Raw genomic sequence first — 24,104 nt, 5'->3', positions numbered from 1 at the left:
GTCAAGGTTTCAGCACTATTTTCCATGCATGGTGAAACAGCAGTCCATGGGCCCTCCAGTGACACCACATGTTGCCATCTCACTTAGATAAGCTCATTTGGCATCCCTGGCTTGACCCCCCCCATCCAAAGCCAGAGCTTCTTGAGATCTGAAGCAATTCTTTCTTGCTGACCACAGTAAGGTGTCAACAGGATAAAAGGACAATCACTCTGCCTTTACATAGTTTCTGACATTATAATCCTATACAGTTTCTCCCCTTGTAACATCCTATCTTCTTCAGTTCACAGGCTTGACTGCAATCTCTGAATTCGTAGTCACCAACCTTGCTTTTTATTATATGCCAGTCAATCCTTGTGCTCAGTGTAGCATCATTATTTTCCTCATAGATTTTTCTATAATTCTCCTCACTACGTTATCCAAGAGCTTTGTAAGTACTGCCTTTATCCTTATAATCTCCATCAGATGAACTCTTGTTATTTTCCTTGTCTTAGATGGGGAGAGATAGGTCATGGTGAAATCAAAGTGTTCAGAAGAGTGCATTAATTGTAGGTGTCCATTTTAAATGAGGGAGGAGCTGACTTTCTCAAAAGCATTAGCTTTGCTAGAGCATGTTACAAGGTGCACAATACAGATCTCATTGATTTTCCTAGCAGTAGAGAGTGCTCAACATTTCCTTAGTTCCTGGTGGCAAAAATATCTGTGAGTACTCACCACTTCTGCAAGTTATCCAGTACTTGATGGCAGATGGTTACTAGGGCATCTGTGGCTCAATTTCTCTAGAGAGTCTTTCGAGAAGGTGAGATTTAGCCATTTCATGGCAAATGTGAATGATCTAGTTCTTTCTCTCTCTTTGTTCCTCCCTCCACTGAAACAACATGTGCACTAGGAGATAAATAAGGGGTCTGTCCCTGCTGGCCATATCCCCTTAGGAAATGTTAGTGGAAATTTCAGTGTATAATTTCTACAAGTGCCCTTGAAAACCTCCTAATCTGTTACCACAGAAAGAAGCAAAAAACAGCACCAAATTCCATAATTAAAAGACATTTCTACTATTCAGTACTGCAGGGACATACATGAATAAGAAAGCACCCAATTCCAGAAACTTCTGCAGGGATTTTCTTGCCTCCAGTAAAGTATGAACGAGGCTCATTAAAGCCTCCATTTGAGGTTTGCTCCCTCTGCAGTATAATAGATATTGTTATATTGTCTCTGTACGGACAACAGGTTCCTGAGGCTAATATAGTCCTGGTGGGGCATAAAACACAAAGAGGGAAAAGTATTTAGACCCACTTCTTAGGGTTTCCCATGTTGGCATCTTAAGCAGTGAAATCACTGAGTCAACTTTTCTACAGCAAAATAAGAGCTATGCAGAAAACGTTATTATTGTCTGTGCTTGCTAAGTGCTGCTGCCTGCCTTCTCCACAATGAGGCGGGAGCTTTGTTTAAACTGTCAAATGCTCAAACACTCCACTCTTACCCCACAGGAAGAATATGTGGGAGCCCTTCCTAAAAAAAGCACTTAAACAAACAACCCAAAATCCCCCAAAAGTTTTACTACATCTCTGAAGTGCTGAGGTACTCTTAAAAACCAGTACTAACATCCTAAGGTTGCACACTGGATTAGCATTTGGATTTGCTTTTGCTTGTAGTGGTATTTGTCTAGTGGCTATAGCAATACATTTAATGATTACAAGGCAGCCCCAAGAAGTTCTCACGATGAATTGCAAAAGACGAATGGAAAATCTGAGAAAGATGGACACTAAAACCAAACAACTAACTCCCAGAAAGAGAAAAATATTTGCATAAATTTGTGGTTCTAAAGAAAGTCTGTGGAACCTGAATTTGCATAATCTAAATGATGAGAAAAGTCAAGGAAACTAAAGAGTGTTTAGACATGTTGGTGCCAGGGCTAGCTCTTAACTTGCACAAATCACTTTGTGAGAAGAAATCCCATGTGCCCTGATCCTGGAGACAGAAAAAGCACTAAGACAGATTTCCCAGAAGAAAGGGACAAAAGGCTGTAGTCTACTGGGAAACAACAGCAAAAAAAAGACTTTGGAGGTCTGTGTAACAGTATCTAGTGGGTTCACTGGACACTGTTCTGCGTCAAGGAATGGAAATACAACCTTTGGTAGCCTCAATCCTTATTGCATGTTTAGGGATCAATAGGTGAAGATGAGTCTGTTATAGTCAGCCCTCTCACAACTTTATTACAACTGAAATGCCCAGGAACTGCTGAATCCTCAAGCTGACAGCAAAACTTGGACAGAGAGATGGAGTTGCACATCTGCCAGAAGCAGGAAGGCAGACAAGATCTGCAACCATGGCAATGTGGGCTTAGATACTCTGACACTCCTCCAGTGGCTGTCTGTCCACTGCCTTCTGCTGCACGCCAGAAACTGAACTGCAGTTTCCCTAGTAGTGCTCTGAAAATGATAGCTGTGTGAAAGAAGGAAGGAAGGAAGGAAGGAAGGGAGGGAGGGAGGGAGGGAGGGAGGGAGGAAGGAAGGAAGGAAGGAAGGAAGGAAGGAAGGAAGGAAGGAAGGAAGGAAGGAAGGAAGGAAGGAAGGGAGGGAGGGAGGGAGGGAGGGAGGGAGGGTCTCCTGAAGGAGAAACAGGCGATGTTTCAGAACTACAGACATCCTTCTCTCCCCTTTGTTTTTCACTCTCTTTAATTTCAGGAGTTATCTAGATATAAGTATGAAAAAAAAGGCAGCACTGGTGGTACTTAGTAATGGGTATCAGAGGCTTAAAAATCCAGAGGGTCCTGGGGCCTCTGGGTCTTCTCTAGTCCCTTTAAAAATAATTTAATAGTGTTACAATTCAAACATATTAAAGAGTATATCCTTGTCAAGTTTACCCTTTCTGTGAAGCATGTAAAAGCCTAAACCACCTTACAAATAAACAATTTGTGTTTTCAAGGTCTACTCTGTGTTGAAACACATGAATAGACAGCATAATTCAGCAAACAACATGCTGAGTTGCTTTTTGAGATTTAGAACCTACCCAAGGAATGCTGATACTATCTTTAAACAGAATATCCATTTCTGTCAGTCTTTCATGTATGGAGTCATGATACGAAATATGTACTGAGGCTCTTTGCCAAGGCTGGTAAGTGGAAGGACTCTGCTTAAGAAAAGTCTTCTGCCTAACTGTAGTATGCTGTTTGTTTTCTTTGGTTTGCAGTTACTTGTGCCATGTACTAGGGAGTGAAAGGAGGGGACTCCATGCTTGCCAAAATAAAACCAACCACTCCCAAGTTGACTATTAAGAGGGCAATTTACAGAGACAGTGGAATGGCAGCTACCATTCAAATGTGCGTACCACCTTCCGTCCTGGTCCCATTCACACTGAGCATGTGTCACCTGAGTGCCCCTGTTTTCGCTGCCCTCAGCAATGTCTACATTCCCCCTCTAATGGCTCTTATGGCTACTTATTTTATGATGTTTGACAACTTGCTTGTTCCCCACTCAGTAACAAGATCCTGGAAGAAGCCATGCTCCAGGCATCTCTACAGCCTTACTGCAAGTAGGGATATGTTATTGTGTCTTAGGTGAAAAATGGCAGGTCACAATTTATATTAATTGATGACGACATGTTTCTAAGGAAAAGTCTGCGCTGTGTGAAGGAAAGAAACTCATTTGGCAAACAGGACCCGCTATCCCTTCTTCTACAGCTAAGCTTACCCAGATTATAGGACTTCTTTTTACCTACACATGGAGGAAAATTTCTTTAAAAGGTCTTATATGAAAAACTGTTTTTAATCAGGTGGAACTGGGTTAACAGAAAGTCTCTTTCCCAGTGATGATTAGTTTACCATCACACCAAAGTAATCTGTACCATGTACAGCAAATTTTAAAGCTGGAAGATGCACCTGTTGACATTTGCCCAAAGGAATTTAAGAGCTGCCTGTGCTTCCAGAGAGATGTTGACAAGGGTTTCTTCACAAACAAAACCGAGTAACTACCAAAGGTCATTTTGCAGTCTAGGAGGGGAACGGATTTATACTGGTAATCTGTAGACAGGCCTAATCAGAGTGAAAACGGTGGTTATACTTCATTGCCACAGTTTTAAAAGTTTTATTGAATTATTTTTGCAGCAGAAAATTAGTCTTTCTTTTTTTAACAAGCCCAGTAATTACAAAATAGATTCAATGGTAAGCCAGTGACTTTCAGGGCAAGGGCCAAAGTTACAAAAACATGGAACCAAGTACTTTTAATTGGATTTTAAATAGGGAAAAAGTAATGTACCACTTACTAATACAATAAAACTCTTACTATTTTTATAATCAAGTCTTTTTCATAAAGAAAATAATAGAATGAGAGAGTAGATTGTCTCTCAAAAAAAGATAGTTTCCAGCCCTAAATGTTTTAAGAAAAAAGGTTAACAAGACCGATACCTTAGAGAGATAAAAGGTTACAGGGTCACATCACCCACCCATTTGAAAGCAGAGAGCAAAATCAGGCATACATTAAAGGCAGCTTGCCTTGTCTCTTTTACACCTTTAAAATCGGTTAATTGGCCTGTGCTAGTAACACATCATTTATTCTGTGCAAGCCAAGACCACAGGTACATACAATTTGTAGACATAATAAATAATTTGCACTTCCACAGTATCTTCAATCAGAGGATTTCCAAGTACCTTACGAGCAACAACTGTCTTTATTTCACAGTGCCACTGTGAACAATGCTATTACTTTTCCTCATTTGACAGGTGGAGAAATGAGATGATTTGGATAAAGCTCACCTCTTTGCATGGACCAACACCCTCCACTTGTACCCTTTGTGTGGGCTCCCTGAACAGTAGCCAGCTGCACCCTCCTGCCCCAAGGCTAATCAATGCTCGGGATTTGGATGTAGTTCTCATATAACCCAGTCCAATGCTCTCATCTCCATAATGCTCTTTTTACTAAGTGGCAAACTTTATACTCCAGAGGCCTGTTGAATGTCGACTGACTGGTACATGCACAGAATGCAATGTTTATAGTCACGATTACTATGTAATGAGATAAATGTCATACTTATCAAGTGTCACCTAGATGACTATAATTATGTGGCTTAGTCAAGACACACGGCAGAAGCTAAAATTTTGGGTCTCAGTTTGAAGAATGTTGCAGAATAGTGCACATGGTTCAGTGAGCAATCATATAAATTACATTCAAGTACATCTGAACACTAGGCAGCTTCAAATTTGCTCTTTGGGAACTGAAACCTTTGAGAAAATATTTACTTTGCAAATACAGTTCATTTACAATGTCAGACAAGGTGACTCTTTAACATCATGGCAAACACTAGAAATTCCAGTATAATCACAGCACCTCATTAAACATGAAAAATAACCTTCATGCACAGGCATGTTTTGGGGTTGCCAGCAGTAGCAAAGGAAATATTACAGTATCTGACAGGCTCAGTGAGTAGCCCTGGGGATGCAGGGATGTAAAATGGCGAGGAGCATCAGGCCTTATGAAGGCTTGTGAAGAAAACCATAAAGCTGCGAAAGATAGCAAGATGAAGAGAGAAATAATTTACTGAGAAGCTCTGAATCAGGGGAGCCCTTATACCATTCCTGAATGGAAAGAACTGAAGTCCTTGTTTACAGACCACGACTTTGTTTTGATGGCTTTACATTGATGTTGACAGCATGGGAATTACTTCCATGTTATTGATATTTAGTTAAGAGAAATATTAATATATATAATATAAAGATACATAATATATAATATAAATACAATCTTTTCAGACCTTACATAATCCATAAAGTAACACAGAAAAAAATTAAGACATCACAAATAACTTCAATTTACACTATTTAAAGATGATAGTTTTTCCATTTCAGAAATTTTAACAGTACTGTTTAAGTAGCATTAATGACACAACGTTCTACCAGGATCAAGATACGTCCCTCATCATCAGCCTAAACAGAAATATTCTGATATGACTGTCCTTTTCCCAAAGATTCACTGGTCCGCCATAGCAATCCTGTCCCCACAGGAACAAAATATCAAATCCAAGTCTTCAGAAACACTGCAGAGTGTGCCATGATGAATAAGAAGAGAACAGAATTTTGCCCACAAATGGATAGAAAAAAATAGTCTTGCAAAATGTATATTTAGGTTGCACCCGTGAGTTAGTATTCAGAGCCTGTCTGAGCCTGCAAAACATGTCCATCCTCCCCCACAAAAATGTAACCTATTCTTGTCCACAAAGCAAAGATCCAGCCTACAGATTTAGAGAAGTAACCAGGAAGATTACTTTAGGTTAACTGCAAATGTAACTGGTTTCTGGCTAAAGAGCTTGTGTGCATTCATTTGTACATATTTGTGTATAAGTCATTTATTGGCCTATTCCCCTGTTCTCCAGCCATCTGTAAGAAAAATGCAGTAACAGAAATAGCCTACTGTGTATTTGTTTACATTTTCAAGCCCTGTTTTGACAGGGCAGTCAGCTAAAACTACTCTTTCAAGAAAAACAGAGATTCTCACTTATTTTTCTAGAACCCTGTCATGCAGAGAAAATCAAAGGGAATCTTCTGCAGCATGAGAGTCCAAGTGCACAAGATAAAGTCTATCATCATTAAAGGGTTCATGCTGCATTAAATATTAATCAGCTATTGTGCTGTCTATATAAAATAGCAGATAAAAAGTATTTCCTGGTAAAAAGGAAACAAAGTTAGAGCTCAGACTATATATAGACTGTAACTGTAGATGTTTTCTTGCATGAAAGCTTCTGGTTAATGGTTTCATTTACAGTTAGGCATATTTCAAGCCATACAACATCACATGACACTTTGTCCTCATTGTTCTTGAGAGTGGTCTGTCTCTTTCATACTGCTTTGAACTTTGTTTTAGAGGAGGTTATTCAGACACCAGGACTGTCTACACTCCATACATTGATCTCTGTTTTCTACACAGCCATGAAAATCAGTTTTATGAGGTATGTTATATAGCTGCATATTTATTTTTCAGTCTTTAATAAAAATGTTGCATTTAGAAAGAGGAGATTAGAAGCATCTTTTTCCTAAAAGTGTTAAAATGGTGTCCTTGAAGCCTGTTTTCATTTTCATATTTCTTCTCTTCTTTGTTTTGTATTTTATTACTAAATTTATTTTTGTTTGTTTGTTGTGAAACTCCATTAAACACACTCAATACCTTTTTGTCTCATGAAAACAAACTTTCTAGTTTACCCAAGGTGATAAAGAATCTATCAGAGAGTTTACCAGGCTGTAAAATTTTAAGAACTTGAAAATACTCATTGTGGAACTTTAGGTTAGTGTAGAGCTACCAAAGAGAAAGGGATTAGGGTTTTTAACAGTAAATCCCAGAAATAATCTTACACTTCAGAGTTGTCTGGGATCTTTATTAGCAAGCAATATTGTTCTGTATGGTTAAATCTAATAAGCACAAACACTCTTAACCTCTTTGCATCCTCTGAACAGCGTAACAGCAAAAGAAATGAAAAGCATGAAGAAGAAACTGTAAGGGCAATGTTTCTAATGTGAATCATTCAAGCTGAGAAAGTGAGAGAGAGCATCTTGAGAAAAAGCACGTGACAGCATGGGTAGATTTTACTTCTAGAGTAAGTAGATATAAAACCTTGTGCTCGGAGGAATCTACCACAGAAAACAGTTCCCAAGTAAACAGCTCTGAAGTAAACAGAAGTTACATGTGGAGAACAAGGAATCAGGATCCAGCCAGTACCCTTGATCAGTCATATTAGCAGATGCACAAGTATTGTACACACACATATATTTTTTTAGTGGGCTATTTCCTGATATTAATGACAGGTGTCATTAGATGTAGGCGTAATGATTATAGCATTGCTATACATGTCCTGTGTGCATTTACAGTATTTGGCCACAAAAGCCTAGAAAAATTGTGATACAGTGTTTACTGTATGCAGTATGAAGCTCTACAATTTCCTAGAATAATCAGAATGAGTATCTCTGTATTAACCAGTGATTGTTCTGATTTGCTTTTCAGTGGCCCAGGACTTGAGTGGAATGTGCTGAAGGACTGTACATTTTCTAATTAAAAACCCCATTAGATCATTACCGCTTATTTTCATTAAATCTTGAAATTAATCTTGCAGCAAACTGCTTAGGGACATCAAATGAGCCACTGGATGCTTGCCTTTTCCATTCAGTCAGTATTCTGGATGATACAGAGTATTTTCTAGGAAGAGGTCAGCACCTGCCATCTCTGCTGGACTTACTGGGGGCTGATAGACTGCAGACCTGGCTTGGAGATACTCGGCACCTTGCTGGATTCTGCTGTACACAGCAAATAAAAAACCGCACTCAACTGCAACAAAGTTTTCTGATTTACTTCCCATTTAAAGTACATAGTAACTAAGCAATTGTGGAGTAGATTTCCACCATTGAATGAGAACCTTAGCATATACTGAGGCAGAATTTGGGTCTGGATTTAAATATTATATACGCAAATGGCATCTATGCCATATTATAATGGCACTGTTCACATCCTGCTCACCTTATTCATGTTAAAGAGTAACAGCACGAAGTGGAACAAGCACTTTTTGCCCCAGTGGTTTCACAGTCATAGTTAAGGAAGTGATGAATCAAATTAAAACCAGGGATTAGGAGGTCTGTCACTGTAGATTGCTCTCTTCCCTATAGCTCTGAGTCAGGGACTTTGTTTAAACAACTCCTTCTCCCCTGAAGAGATTAAGGGTCTTTCCCTCTCCTTGGCCTATAGCAGAAAATATTTTCTGGCACTCATAATAATACTTCTAAAGAGCCTGTTTCTGGGGTAATATCACATCTCACTGATTTAAATACTGCTGTTCTCAGTGGAGCACCTAGGGAAAGACATAATGAAGGTCTAGCTTTGCACTTATGGTGAGCTTTTGGTTTCAGGTTCAGTCAACGGGGATCGAACTTCCTCGTCACCTCCAAGCTTCACAGTCTAAAGCACACAATTCCCTTGCCAATCCATCTAGTCAAGGTTTTAAGGAACAAAGTTTAAACTTTAACAGGTGCCATGTGATGTACGTGCTTGTGAAATGGTACTGCCTGCTGTCTGGGGGTCGACACAGGGAATTTCTTCACATATGAATAGATTTCCCAGTCACGCATCAACTTTGTCAGAGTCTTAGGAGAAAAAGAGGAGGAGGAGGAACATTTGTTAAAATATTTGCAATACATCCTCTGATCAGATGGCAACAGCTGCTTGCAATCAAAATGTATCTCTCTCTGTTGGGTGTTCATATTGTGAATGCAGAAATGGATTCTGCTTATAATAAAATGAAGACAATTTCTTCTGAAAATAGGAGCCACAGAGAAACTTACCCCTTCGATTGTGCCGTGAGTGACACAGGGATTGGTCACCACTCCTGTTTGTATTAGAAATAGTGAGTTTGCTTTTCCTAGGACCATGAACCTACCACTGTTATTACAGGATGCACTTGAGTCTCAGGGAACAAAGAAACCTTGTTCCTTCACACCAGCTCCTACATTTTTTGGGTCTCCCTCTTGCTCCTTGGCAGAGAGTATCACGGGATTAACCATGGCACTTTCCATGCAACTCCTGTGTTTGTGTCTGGCAATAAGACACAAAAGAAAACTGTTTCAGAAGAAATGCTGATGTTGGATAGGGCTCAAAGACTGCGGCTCTTTCTTCCTTTTCCCATGTGTACCTCTGACTTTGAAGAAAACGTGCAACTTACCCTTGCACCACAAATGCCAAAGGCAGGAGCTAACTATGGATGGTAATGTTTGCACTGTGTTCCTAGGGGAATGATTTCCCTCTGCACATAAAAACTGGGTGTTTAAAGGAGCACTTATATCAGACTGCTGGGGATACTTTTAGGATTGGCAAGTGAGAGATGAATGTACTATAAAGGCAAAACATTTAGTCTTTGGTTCATAGCCAGCTTCATCATGGTGGGACTGCTTCTCTGGCCAACTAAAGTTCTGAATGTAAGTCCTAGAGAAAGGACTTTAGTAGCAGTCAACAGCAAGACAAGAAAGAGGCAATAAACAGGGGTTAAAGAAGACACAGGCACATGCATATTTTATGTAAGAATTGGAATTTGTTTTAGAAATGTTCATATAATTAACACAATCAAGCACAGAGCTTGTGCTATTGTGTTGTTTGTAACACTGCAAAAATCTGTTCTATTTAAAAATAGAATTATTATGCTGTGTTTCTGTCTTACAAAGATATACCAACCATGAAGAATTTGGCACAATAAGTAGGAGCACTTCTGAGGCTGCTGTTAGAGAAAACCAGAATGGCACATTTTGCCAAGATGCAAGAGAGAAAAGCAAATGAGCAAAGTGGAATGGCAAATTTTTATGTTTGCACTGACTATTCATAAGTACCTGTGATCATTTGCTCAAGTGCTGAAGAAAATCAGTTTACCTTTAAAAAGCTGAGAAATGTCTTAGGTCAAATAAGCTCTCGGGGAGGAAAGGCTAATTTTCAACTGTGCTTAACTTACTCATCAGCATTAAGCTTCCATAATACGTAAGCCCAGCCATGCAGAAAGTGAAAAGAAACATATCGCATTGTTATTACTTCAATTTCCAGGTACAAAGGAGAAATACAAGACATGTTACCTTTGATGTTTTTGAAATATAACTGAAAACTGCTATAGCTACACCACATGTACTTTGCAGTTTCATTGCACCAGTTCAAAACAGCCTAGGACAACAGATTTCTGAACAAAGTCTAGTATTCCTTCCCCTTCAGTTTTTATGTTTTTATCTCCACTGATAACTGGAGACAAACTAATGTGTGGTAAAGCAGGCATCCTCCATTTGCTAGTACAGTGAGGATCCCCTTTTCATTACAAAGGAAGGCAAAACTCATGTTATTTATGTCTTGTGCCTTATATGGCTATAGAACCCAAAAGCCCCATTCCAGATTGGAGTTTCGCTGAGGAAAGGCAGAATTACACTTACCATATTCCATGCTCCAAAGATCTCACTGTGCAGTAGGACCTTTTGTGAACTGGCATAGATGTTTTGCATCTGCAGGAGGAGGACATGCCATTTGTAGTTTTATGTGCCCTACCTTTTTCTGGATCATTGGCTTAGGATTTCTGGATATGCAGCCTCCCATTTGAAACACCAGCACAATAGTAAGTAGTGAAACACAAATCTTTCACCTTCTGAAAAGTAAGTGTTCTCATTTTACTGAAAATAAATGGAAAATTCTTACTGGTAAAGCTGCTACTTCTGTTGTAATCATACATCAAAGCTTCTCTAAACCCACAAAGACAAACAGCTACCAAATGTTGGATTAAGTACATTAAGTCCACATTGCATGCACATCAGAGAAGTGTCCAGCTAAGCATACGGCTATATTGCACATATGTGTACATGTTTAGGAAAACCTTGGGACCTGTCACTTTTTGAATGCCAGATTGAGAAATCTAAAATAGAGCAGCAACTGCTTCTAGAAGATAGAATTGTGTTGTATCAATTCTGCAGCAAAGAAGGATTTACAATCTCCAGTGGAAATTGCATTCCATTTTCCTTTTCAAAAGGAAAGATGCTGATTAGAATTTCGGACTTTAAGAGGGAAGTGAGTAAAAATAGGGTAGAAAGCAGTACCTCAGTGAAGAAGACACAGTCCAGGAAAGAGGAAAGGGAAAGGTCTGTTAAATGTAAACCTTTTGATAAGATTTCTTTGTACTCTTGTGCTTCCTGCTCTTCACAGATAGCAGCCATCTTCTTGGAACCAAGGCTATCAGTTTATTGGATATATGGGCAGTGCACACCACGGGGAGGGCCTCAGCCCCCGGATAAAGTACTAAGGTGCAGAAATAGCTGCATGGGAAGAACAGCTGTAATAGCAGTTTTATTATCTGGACTACTACCTCTATCTCTTCAGAAGACTATCTGACTTAAAATCTAGTAGTGAAAGGATAAGACAATGTTCTTTTTAAATTAAATCATGGCATAGAAATTTCACCACCACTATAGCTGGTATTTTAGGCCTCTCTGGAAGATAAGACTTTTTATTTCCTCTAGAACTATTCTGTTGATGGATTTTGCTTTAATGCACAATGTATCAAAATAACAATTGCCCAGTATTTGGCAGGTGCAAACCAATTTGTTCAGCTTGGAATGCTTGATGACTTTTTATGATGGCTGTGACACTACATTTGTTTGACTAGTGCACTGAACATACAGTAAGAAATATGCCAAAAGGCAAATTCATGATGAAAGAACTGATCTGAAAAGAAAATCATCAAAGAGGGTTGTTTGTATTGGTATTCTTTACTGACTGAGCAGTTTGAAATACTCTGTAACAACCACAGGCATGAAAGCTATCCAGCCTGTTACAGACTTGTATAGAAGGTTTGCAATATACCGTGTATCTCTGCTCCTCTCTACAAGTTTTTTTCAAAACTGTAACATTAAAAGTTTTTCTTTTAAAACTTAACTATTTTTAAATATAGTTGAAACTATTGAAAAAAAAAATATATTTTAAAATAGTTGTTTCTCTGACAAAATTTTACACTTTTATAAGATGATCTTCATACCTCCATAGGCACTTACCAAGTTATTTATATTTTCAGAGAACTTCATTACTTCTCCCTTCACATAGTCCTCCAAGAAGGAATTTGTGAGAATGGTATATATGTCAAGAAACATTAAAATATTATACAAAAACCTTTGAGAATTCTTGGCCAGCTAGAGTAAACAGGTGTAAATTTAAATCAGTGACACAAGCCATTTTACATATATGAGTCTTTTTATTATCAGCTGAAGGTCTGTTATTCTACTTCTCAAAGTGACTTTACATAAATTTTCCTAATATTGTGTTTAAGTTTCCAGACACATTCACTTGCACATTATTTTTGTACTGCAGTATTTTTTTCCCCAGTCTGATTTTGATATCCTAGTGTCCTATCTTCCATTAAGATTTAAATCCACTTTTGACATTCTACATTGAAAGATTAATGTCTCACAGCCTCCAATGGATCTCTTTCCTCTAGGCACAAAAAGCCAAAGGTTGCTTCTTGTAACAATTGCCTAAATGCATTCACTGGCATAGCAGCAGGTCCTGATAACAGATGTGACAACAGCTGGAGAAATCTTTTTTTTCGTATTTGAAATTGATGCTTGAGTCTATGTTCAGCCAAATAAATCTCTGGCATTGCAAACATGTAAATTCTTGAGGATGTCTTTGACTGCACTGGAGATATACTTCTGTTTCTCTCACGATGCCTATTTTCTCTAAGGATTGATAGGCATCAGAGCCTATCCATCTGGCACAAAGCACACAATTTTAATAACTTTATAAAAAATAAAGTCACATGTTTACATATGGAACATCTTCACTTAGGGGTTACATTCCTATAGTGAATTGTCTACCTGAGCCTTCCTTTAGTAAAAGTGGAATTCTCTACCTTTTCAATGACTTCAGGTAATTCTCAGAAAAGGTGAGAGCACATGAATGCACACAAATCTCTGAGAACTGGAAGGACTTGCCCTTGTTTGCAGGATGGTTGGGAACTGGATGCTATCTCAGAACTTATCTGAAGCAACCTTAAATTTTCTCAAGGTTGAAACACCTCCAGGATATCCAGCAGAGTGTGAGGGGTCCAGGATCTAGGCAAGGGAGAGTAAGAATTTATCATACATTTTTGATTTCTCCTCTTTTTCTTCATTAAAAAAATGAGCTGCTTATAAACCTACGGTGCCTAGTCTATTAATGAAAGTTCAAACTGAGAAAAAGTATTCAGAAAATCTCCACTTAAGACTGTATAAAACTTACACCTATCTGTTTCTGTTGATGGCATCCCCATTCCAACTCTTTCAACCATTCCCTCAAACTTCTGGTTAACTTTAGCAGGTGAAATTCTAGTTTTAGCTTCTTGTTGCACACTACTAAGTCAGGCTAAAGTCTGCAAAGATAAACACGTTGTGTTGATAGGCTCCCTTGTTATGGTTTTTAGTGCCTAATCTATAGCGGGGCACAGACTAGGAATGTGTGCTGCTGGAACACTACCAGAAGTCAACCAAAAGTCTTCCTGTTTCTTAAAATTATCTATTACTTCACTTCTGCAATACACCTGAAAGGAATACCCCCTCAAGAACAGCAATTCTGATGCTCCTGTTACAATTGGTATGAAGGAAATTCTGACCTGCTTCCAGTTTCTGCAGGGCCCTGATTTCCTGCAATACCTCCTCTGATGCCCAAACTTTTGTGGTCAAGCCTAGGCCCTTCTAGGTGTTATCTAGGTGCTACTTTGCAGCAAATAGGTACCGCATATGGGATCTAGAACCAACTCTCTAGCAAAAAATGAGGATTCCCTTTGACCAGCTAGTTCCAAAAATCAGTGAGCTTCTGGCAACATAAAGCTTAACCACAGGCAACAGATCTTTGATGGCTTAAAGTCTATATAGAAGAAACTCATGCTGTTTCCCTTCTGCCTGCCACTCTCCTTATTTTACCTGCCCTCCAGGGAATCAGGCATCTGGAATCAATTAGAAGAGCCCATATTCTGAAAGGCTCTCCCAATAACTATTAAACACAAATGTGGGATTTCAGGTAGCAGCTGCAGATGTGCTGGCTAAGGATAACAGGAATTTAACTCCTTGCCTTCTGTTTACCAAGCTGGAGAAATTAATCCCTTTATGAGGTTAGTGTAAGTATATAGACTTGTATGTAAGTAAATGGATGACTCTCTACATAATGTATAACAAGTCATTTCACCCAGAATTGTTGAGAGCATGTCTTGTGTTTTCTTTTCCAATGCATTTTAATATCCAAGAGCAAAAAGAGACTAAAGTGGAAGCATAGCCCTGTTTGGGTCAATGGTGTTTTGAATTAGGGAAGGATTTCTCTCCGGTCAGTGTTTTATTGCAATGCATAACTTACCATTATATATTAGGCAGTGTTAGTGAAATACATACATGAACTCATAGCTGGGATGAGTCCAATCAAAATAATTATATGAAAGTGATGATTTCCGAGATTAACCAGTTACTTTTGTTTTTTACTTCCTGAGACTCAAAGGCATATGACATATGCTGAAGCAGCACACATGGTGACTTAGCATTTAGAGGACAGCTTTCCACTTTGCTTTTGAATGTTTTTTTTTTTTTTTTTTGTATTTTCATGATAAACATAAAGCACATAAAATTCTGAGGCTTTAACCTTTTGTTTCACTCTAACCTACTCTTCTACCTTCTAAATCCTGAAAGATTCACCAAGTTTTAAGCAAGCATGTGTCCAATTTTTGTGAAATCTTAGATTAGTTTCTAGTGAACTTGAAACTCATTTCAGTGTATTGTAGGTACAGAATCAATTTTTTTTCCACAAGTTTGAACTCATGCTGGACAAAACACAAGGTCAGGCTGATTTTTGGATTACTGGTTTGAGCTTCTGTAAATGTAAGCCCTTCAACACTCTTATGAAGCATATGGAAATTCTTATCTTTGACTTTTTCACTACAGATAAGAAACTGAGGCACATACAGGTAATGACTCATTTACAGATCACAAATATGGGACCCCTATCATAAATGCAAGAGCTGTAAGATAAGTTTAACATGGTTAAAATAACCATTTGGTCATGCTTCTTTTCATTTAACTTCTCTGAAATTAATTGCCTAAACTGAGCAAAGTTCATACAAGACTGTGACATCAGAAACTTCATAAGAAATTTATATTTCTGCAAATAAAGATTGTTATCAGGAATAAGAACTACCTCCTACATAACCCACTGTTCTCTGAAATATGATAGAAAGTGTCCTTTGATCAAGAAGTACAGAATTTAAATCCTGTAGCAAATAAAAAGGACTATTATAATAGGGCAACTGCCACTAAAATTCTGTTGTATTTGAAAAATCAACAACCATATAATTAGACTGAGAGTTGTGAAAACTGTAATAGCCATTGTGTGACATTCTACAGTGAATGGGCAGTAGTAGTAATCAATACACTCAATGGGATACTGCAATATTGAGATTCATTATCATCTTGTCCCACAACCAGATTTTTTTCCCAGATTCATGTTTTCAATTCCACAAAGGAAAATCAGGGGCAAAACCCATGGCTTGGTGGGAAGGGAAGTATGAAAAATCTATGAAAGGAAATGTATAAGGTGTCATAGATAAAAGAACTCGGGTAACCCTGCGAGAACCCCACTTCAGCTCCCTAAACTCATTTGTTACGTAGCAATGCATATTTGCATTCTTAGAGAGTGACCCTCATATATTCTCACATTATGCATGAGTGATTAAACTGCAAAATATTTAGTATATGAAAAAAAAGCCTCAACAAGTCATAAGCTACCTAAATTCTCCATGTAGAGAGATACTAACTAACCGTAACATTTTTCTCATAGCTGTTACTATAATAATTTAAAATACTAGAGCTGCTATAAGGAAAAGTAAATAAAAAAGTCATCTTCAGGCATGTTTGTGCGATGATCTTAACCACTTACGCAGCAAATAAAACAAGTTCACACACAAAATGCAAATATCCTGGTTCACGTCTCACTGATGTAAGTTTTTTGGCTTCTCTGGAGCTATGCTTAACTGGGATGAGACAAAGCACACATCCAGCATAGTCTGTTGAAGTGACTGACTTAGACTGGACAGTCAGTGTCCACATGCACCATTTAGATTGGTGCATGATGTGAATAGAAAGTGAGCCGAGAGGGGAGGAAAAAATCTGTACCTCCAAAATGCATGTGGTACACCAGGAAGGTTAGAAGGATGTCAACAGCAAATGAGAAGAGACACTCAAAGGAAAAAGAAGGACTCAGTCCAGTTAGTGCTGTGACCTCTTGATCCAGAGTCTACTAGGAAACTAGTATGAATTAGGGAAGTGTAATGGCTGTTCTAATTTACGACATAAGCAATCAGCCTTGCTAGGCCCGTACAACATGCCAGGATTGCCAGGGACAGATTTTTTCCAGAAAAGGCTCAGGACATAGGAGGCAGAAGCTACTACTTGGGTGATTTAGAGCTCCCTGATGAATATATCCCACTCATGGATAACTCCTCTCCTGGCTAACATCCCCGGCTTTGGAGACAGAGGACAATGTAAAGCCTCATCGTTGTAGATAAGAACTAAGACCAAACCGCTTAACCTTTTCTTTCTTGGAAGGAATTTCTCCTAGAAAACGAACTCTCGTTGTTGATGAGATTAAGTCAGAGATGCTCCACATGGTTTACAGAGCAGTGTCCAGGGCTTGGTGTGATCTGGGGGATTACATACCTCTGGCTCTTTCTCATTTTAATGAAATCCAGCAGTCTTTTTATAAGTAATTTCCTCTTTTTTAAAAACAGCTCTTAAAAAATATTTTACCATTTCTAAATGGAGAAGTGTTGGCAAGACAACTTGTATTAAAAGATGGTCTATATCTTAAAAGACTCTGGAAATTCCAAATACAAACACTACAGGCCTGCATTTCATAAAGTGGGACTTCCTTGGGAAGCGACAGCTATGAAGCTAGCCATGTGTTACAGGTTTTTTAACAACTCCTGGTATTTAAGGTGGCCATAGTAGCCTTTAAGGAGTTTGAATGAAGAAGCACAGGTTGCAGAAGGAGTGCTTGAAAGAAGCTGCGTGAGGTCAATCCATGCACACATAGCAAAATCACAGGCATAGTACTGCTAAGTCCAGCTAATAAACAATCACTTTAACTTTACAAGTACTAAATCCCTTCATCTTGTTATCTAAAACATGGCAGTTGAAACAGCAAAGATACTGTTATAGATTTTATAGGCACAACATATTGCTATGACATACACGCCATATTAAATGTTAATATTCACTGGCACTGGTACTGGGAGGGTCCCTTGGAGCCGTGCAATCTCCAAAGCTACCTGCTGAGCATGTTTAAACCAGAAACCTTCAGGCTGCAGGGCTGGAGACAGCTTGGGCTCCTACCCAGGGATTCACAGGCAAGTGCCGAGTATCATGTGGCTTTCTAGATGAAAATGCACAGCAAAGAGAAGTAGAGGGGGGAACAGAGAAAGTGAGCGGGAAGAGGGAAAGAATTGGGGTGGAAAAGTGGAAAGACAAGGAGCTGAAAAAGTGATGAAACTGGAACCTTTTAAAAACAAAAGCAGCAAGACTCAGACTTTTTGTTTGTGTACCATTTCTGTTCTTCTTGCTATTATTTTCTCCTGCTACATGTTCACCCATAAGTGCCTGTACTGAGTATTTAATTCCACTCATGCAGATTAGCTGATGGAACACTTTATGGTCTTTTCTGATGTCCCCATCAGCTCTTTTTTAAGCAGCACTTCCTCTCCAGATGACTGGCAGGAAGATCCATTTCTAGGAGAATACAAACACTTAGTATTTGATTACTTTTTTCTGAAGTATTAAAACAGTCCTACGGAAGGTGATCTTCATCCAAACACTGAAAAAAGTTTCAAAAGTGTAGGCTGTCTAGGTGACAACAGCCATATGGCCTTGACAGTGCTGCCATGAACCACCCTCAGCAGAAGTGGTTTATTTATTGTTTAGTTGCTACTGCAATCAGGAGGCCTGTCCTTGTTTAGCTGTCACTGGCAGAAAAAATGGGCAGGGCAGAAGGAAATGCAGTTTTAGCCAAAAAAACAGTTTTCTCTTTTCTGGATTTAGGGATACATTAACTTTTATCTGTTCCCTATAGTTCCCAAGGGACCCTGCAGAGGTGTGCGGTCCTTCAGCTCCTGACATGCCAGCCCCTCTGTACCTCCAGTGGCAAGGAGCCAGCACAGCCCTGTCACCCACCTTCGGGCCCAGCCTCCGACACCTGCTTCAGCAAAGATGCTCCCGGGTCACTGCTCTGCAAGCAGCTTTGTGCAATGGCATTTACATGCTGCAGAGGGATAGAAGAAAAGGAATGAGAAATCCAGGATCAAACTAAATCTGCCACCAGCTACTCCCTGAACCTCTAAGACTTCTTCCTCCCCTCTGATGTGGAGGAAGCACATAAAACACTGATGGCAGTAGCAATTAATAGACAGGTCAAGCAACAAATGTAGTTGCTTTGCATTTTGTTAATCATCTTTAGTTTTTGCGTTTTAATTACAGATGAGCAGTCTAAAGCGATACCAACCTTGCTTTCTTTTTTTTTTAATTCTGCCTATTTACATACATTTATATTCCCAAAAGTTAACAAGTGGCAGATGATAGTTCTAATTACCCCTTCAAGGTGCCATGCTTGTCACATCATGGTTAACTTTTTTGACAGTTCTGACCTTTTAATCCGTTGATCAAGAAAATAAGGTGATCCAGGGTGCTTTGGCATCAGCTCAGTAAATGCTCTAAAATGGTTTGGGTGACTGCAAGGGTAATTAGAAATATAGTGACAATAACTGCAGAATGTGTGAAAAAAATTATAGGTCAGTGCTGCTTCTGTAAGACCATTTCCACAACGATAAAAGAAATTACTGTTAATTACCAGGTTATTACCATACTTAATTCTGATAATTCTAGGCTATCCAAACAATGTAGAGAAACACAAATCACATTATTTTGTTCCTCCAGCAAGGTGGCAGTACTGTTCCTGTATCATTTGTTCTAGGAATGCTGTATTTTTATTAATGAATTAGATTTACTGCCTTATAGCTGGTACGCAGAGGTTAAAAAAATTACTTTGAGACATCAACTGTTCTCTTTCAGGGTGATTCATGCATATATATGCACATGGTCTCTTGAAAACATTACTTCTAGTGTTGTGGCAGAGTTCTTTTTTTCCTTCTTTAGGACCAATCTGGCAAAACAGGAGGTTGTGGCAAGCAGAAATAGGCTTTACTGACTACAAAACCTTATAGCTCAAAAACTCCAGGCACAAAATCTCACCCAGACTACAGTTGGGAGGAAAATATAAAACCTGTAACTCTAGGGGAATACTGGGAAGTAGACCAAAATTAATTCATTTTCATTATGACTAATTCAGGAAAACGTCTCTCTCCTGGAAAGTGTTTAAGCACGTGCCCCTTTGATTTCAATGGGAGTTGAGGGAACCTTACAAGAACTGAGCTGCAAATTTTCATCTCGAGGGTGTATTTTAGTGTTTTGAAAGTATACGAGTATTTTTCTTCTCTTTAGAAACCATATAGGTGGCCTTTAAAATACTGATTTTATCAAAACACAAGGTTAGATCATGTCTGTGTTTATGTATGTAATGGTTTCTCATTGGTTTTTGATCATTTGATAGAAAATGAGAAAAATAAGATTCTTTAAAAAATCATATATCTGCTCTAAAACCTACTGAAGTGAAACCATACTTACTGAAATCCTCATTTGTTATAGAATCATGGAACATTTCCCTGGAAAAGAACTGGTTTTATTCCCCCAAAAGTCATTGGAATTTTCCTAGAACAAATGTGAACAAGATGTGATCCTTAGCATTTTTTTTCTGTAAAATCAATAACAAATGCCCTTTATGTTTCACAGTGTCAAAGCAGTCATTTCAACTATTGTCTTCTACATTTTTTGTTACCTTTCCTAAACTCTGAATAGAATATATTTTCTAGTCATCAGTTTTCCTGTCATCTTGGTAGCTTTCTTCACCAAAAGCTGCTGAAAGTCTGGTCTCCCCCTGCTCAGCTAAATTTTCTTATTTTTCCAGTGCAAATGATAGAGCAGGAACTATTTTGCTCTGTGCTATTCTTCTCCTCCTGCTCTTTCTGCCTGTAGGGGATGAACAATTCCTGAAGCAAGTACGGCAAGGAGCAGGCAGGAGGTGACTGTCAGGTTCTGTTGGTTTGCAGTGCTGAGTGATACAAAAATCAGAGGCACGACGGACTTCCAAGCATCCCTGACACTCTCACTGTTCTTCACTCTATATACTGCTCTCTCTCTTAAATTCATGAGCGATTGAATCAAAGGTGCTTTTCAGAGTGACTTACACAGAAAAAAGGCTTGGGTACAGTCAGGATCAGTCTAGATCCCATACCGCATCTCTTGCAGCTCCATGCTTTGACTAACTCAAGTCAAAGAAGTCTTTCCATTCAGTGCAGTGGATTTCAAATTGGGTCCTAAAAGATTCTGTGGCCTCAGGTGCCCAAAGTGTTACAATCTTCTTCAGAAAGCTGTCATCAGGTTGTAAAGGGAGCTACAGCACTAAGATTAATTTTATGTGGTGCAATAAAAGAAAAATAAAAGTTAAAATCTGTCTGAAGACGTAAGGCTTGATATTTGTCCTGGTTTTGGCAGGGATAGAGTTAATTTCCTTCCTAGCAGCTGGTACAGTGCTGTGTTTTGGATTTAGGGTGAAAACAATGTTGATAACACACCGATGTTTTAGTTGTTGCTAGGTAGTGCTTACACTAGTCAAGGACTTTCCAGCTTCCCATGCTCTACTGACTGAGAAGGCTGGAGGTGCACAAGAAGCTGGGAGGGGGCACAGCCAAACTGGCCAAAGGAACATTCCATAGTATGTGACGTCATGCTCAGTACATAAACTGGGGAAAGCTGGCCGGGGGGGCCGCTGCTCAGGGACTGGCTGGGCATCGGTCGGTGGGTGGTGAGCAATTGCACTGTGCATCACTTGCTTTGTGTATTATTATTATTAATTATTATTACTAGTACATTATTATTATTATTATTATTATTATTATTATTATTATTATTATTATTATTATTTTATTTCAATTATTAAACTGTTTTTGTCTCAACCCACGAGTTTTTCTCACTTCTACTCTTCCAATTCTCTCCCCCATCCCACCGGGGAGGGGCGGGGGGAGAAGTGAGCGAGTGGCTGTGTGATACTCAGTTGCCGACTGAGGTTAAACCACAACAATATTGAAAAAATTATCTGTAGCATAGAGTAATTCCTCTAGTCCCTCACTGTTACTGTTGCCCAATGTTTTATTCCACAGGACCATAGTTTTTCACTATAAACCTCACTAATGATTAAAATGAGATAAGCTGAATTATGAATTGCTCTTTTATCACTAGAACGTAATGACTCTTCAATAGGTGGGATTCTGGATCTTAAAAAAAATCCAAAACCTGAAGCTGTGACACTATAAAAGAGTTGAATTCTCCCTCCCAATTTAGTACAGTGAACTACACAGTTTGAACTTTTTACTGCATTCCATTTTAGAAAATATTAAATAAAAAGCTAGTCTTAAAATGTTTGAAAAATATCATTAAAATGTATTAGCCTGAAAAACAACAACAACAAAAACCTAAAGAAATAATTGACCCCTGAGAAATTATGTGGATGTGTGTTTGGGAATAGCAGAAAAGTTAAAAGCTTAGCTAACATACAGTGTAAATTCATTAGATCAAAAATTTCATTATTACAGACTAGAGTTTTGTACACTTCTTGCATTTTTTCTAAAAATGGTGTGGGATATCTGAGCTATATCCCTTGGGCAAAAATGCTGTATCTTCTCTTTTTGACTGATTTTTAAATAGATGTTTAAAATTCTTTGTTATTGTTTGAAAAAAGTAATAGATAACAAGCAAAGCATCCTTGCTTATATTCCTTCTCTCAGCTAATAGCACTGCAGATTAAGAGATTGCTCTAAAACAAATGATCCTCATTCTAAGCTGCCACTTGCTGAATAGGTGAGTTGGTGTGTGTGTCTGCATGCAATTAATTCATAAGCAGGCTAAAAATACCCACACAGAGCTCTGAGATGTGATATGGGGAAAGCATCATAAGACACCATAAGAGAGTGTATTTCAGTCATGAATGACTGAAATTAGTCCAGTATCCCTTAAACACACAACATTAATGTCCGTTGCTCCAGTGTGCCAGGCGTACAGGCTGTAGTGCAAAGATGTGACAGCTGAGCTTCTGCAGCAGAATGATGAGTTGACTTACATGAATTGGAAGATAGTTTCTTCAAGAGTTAGTGCTTCAGTAAACCATGCAGTTACTGTTTTTCAATACTGAGTTGGTAGTTTAAATAAGTTGGTATTTTAAATGAACTAAATAATCACTTAGTTGCTAGTTTAAATTCAGTTCAAAGGATTAGTTCAAAAGACAGTAAGTTTTGAATAAAATACAGGTACTGTTGAAGTTGGCTGCAAACACTCCTCATCTTCAGTATGATCTGGAGTGAATGCTACCCTTTGATTAAAAAATAGCCCTTTTTCTCTTAAACCCAATGACCTCTATGGGCCTGACCCAGGCAGCTTGTGCTAATTATTCTACATCTTACCTAACTAGCATCAGTCATTCTGTTTAAATCACTGAGATAACTTGCGTGGGAAGAAAGGCTCAATTCAGCTTTTTTCCTAAAGCTCTTTTGCCAACTGACTGAAAGAGAAACTATTAAAAATATAAAATTTGAAAATCTGGTTAAAAAAACAAAATGGTTTTATATTTCCTTTCCTGGAAATGTCTAGAAAAATACAGACAGTGTATTATGATTCCATTATCTGGCTAACAGTCCATTTTATTGCACAGCAAATGGCCAGAATTTACCTTTCCATACATTGGCAGGTTCTTTTTCACAATTTATGTCTGATTTATAATCACTCCCATGTGTTTCAATGAAGTTAGATTATTTTTCTAGCTTTAACCAACTTTCAAAACTCTATGCTTATGTATAAACAGTTTCGCACTTTGATAGAGTTTGTTTGTTTGTTTTTTTTTGAGAAGGCAGAGTCTGTGATTAATAGCTGTCAATGAGCATGTATAATTACATCCTTCCGTATAGCTGAAATGTTTGCAGAACTGGCATAGGGTATTTTGAAAAGTGTACCTTTTGCTCATTAAAATGGAAAAAGTTTATCTGGGCATAGGAGCCATGATTTCTGTGAGAGGAAGCAGAGCCAATCCTGAATGGCATTACTCATTCAGGAAACCAAATAGGCTTTGGGGGCTATTTGCATGAGAAAGGATTGCTCCTTACATGGGGAAGGATTATAGAAAGAAGTCTACACAGACTCAACTCCTGACATGCCTGACATGTTGATTAAGGCCTTTTATGAGTGGAGAATTTGGTTTCAGCCTCCCACTAACACGTTAGGCGTTATTAGCTGCTCTGCAGTTCTACAAGAAACGTGTTGGGAAAAACGGGGGATATTTGCTTTGCTCGGTGCCTTTTCACAGGGAAAAAGCATGAGGGCTGTGTAAAAAACAGTCTGCAAGCTCTGCTTCTAATTAAGAGACTCCTCCAGTAAAGACAGCGTGTAAAGGAACTGCAAAACC

General features: G+C 38.6%; 1 protein-coding gene and 1 long non-coding RNA gene across 2 annotated transcripts in view; both read left to right on the top strand.

Annotated features, from left to right (window-relative positions):
* LOC143172646 (uncharacterized) overlaps positions 1 to 24,104 on the top strand; it is a 182,019-nt gene that overhangs the window by 128,065 nt on the left and 29,850 nt on the right. The window lies entirely within an intron of this gene.
* On the top strand, positions 6,804 to 8,310 carry LOC143172647 (uncharacterized). Its single transcript, XR_012997381.1, has 2 exons — positions 6,804 to 6,933; positions 8,176 to 8,310. It is a non-coding gene; the product is annotated as an uncharacterized LOC143172647 (long non-coding RNA).

Source organism: Aptenodytes patagonicus, chromosome Z, assembly GCF_965638725.1.
Source record: "Aptenodytes patagonicus chromosome Z, bAptPat1.pri.cur, whole genome shotgun sequence".
Classification (NCBI taxonomy): Eukaryota; Metazoa; Chordata; class Aves; order Sphenisciformes; family Spheniscidae; genus Aptenodytes; species Aptenodytes patagonicus.
Note: the sequence above shows the minus strand (reverse complement) of the source record. Positions and strands in the feature narration are given on the sequence as shown.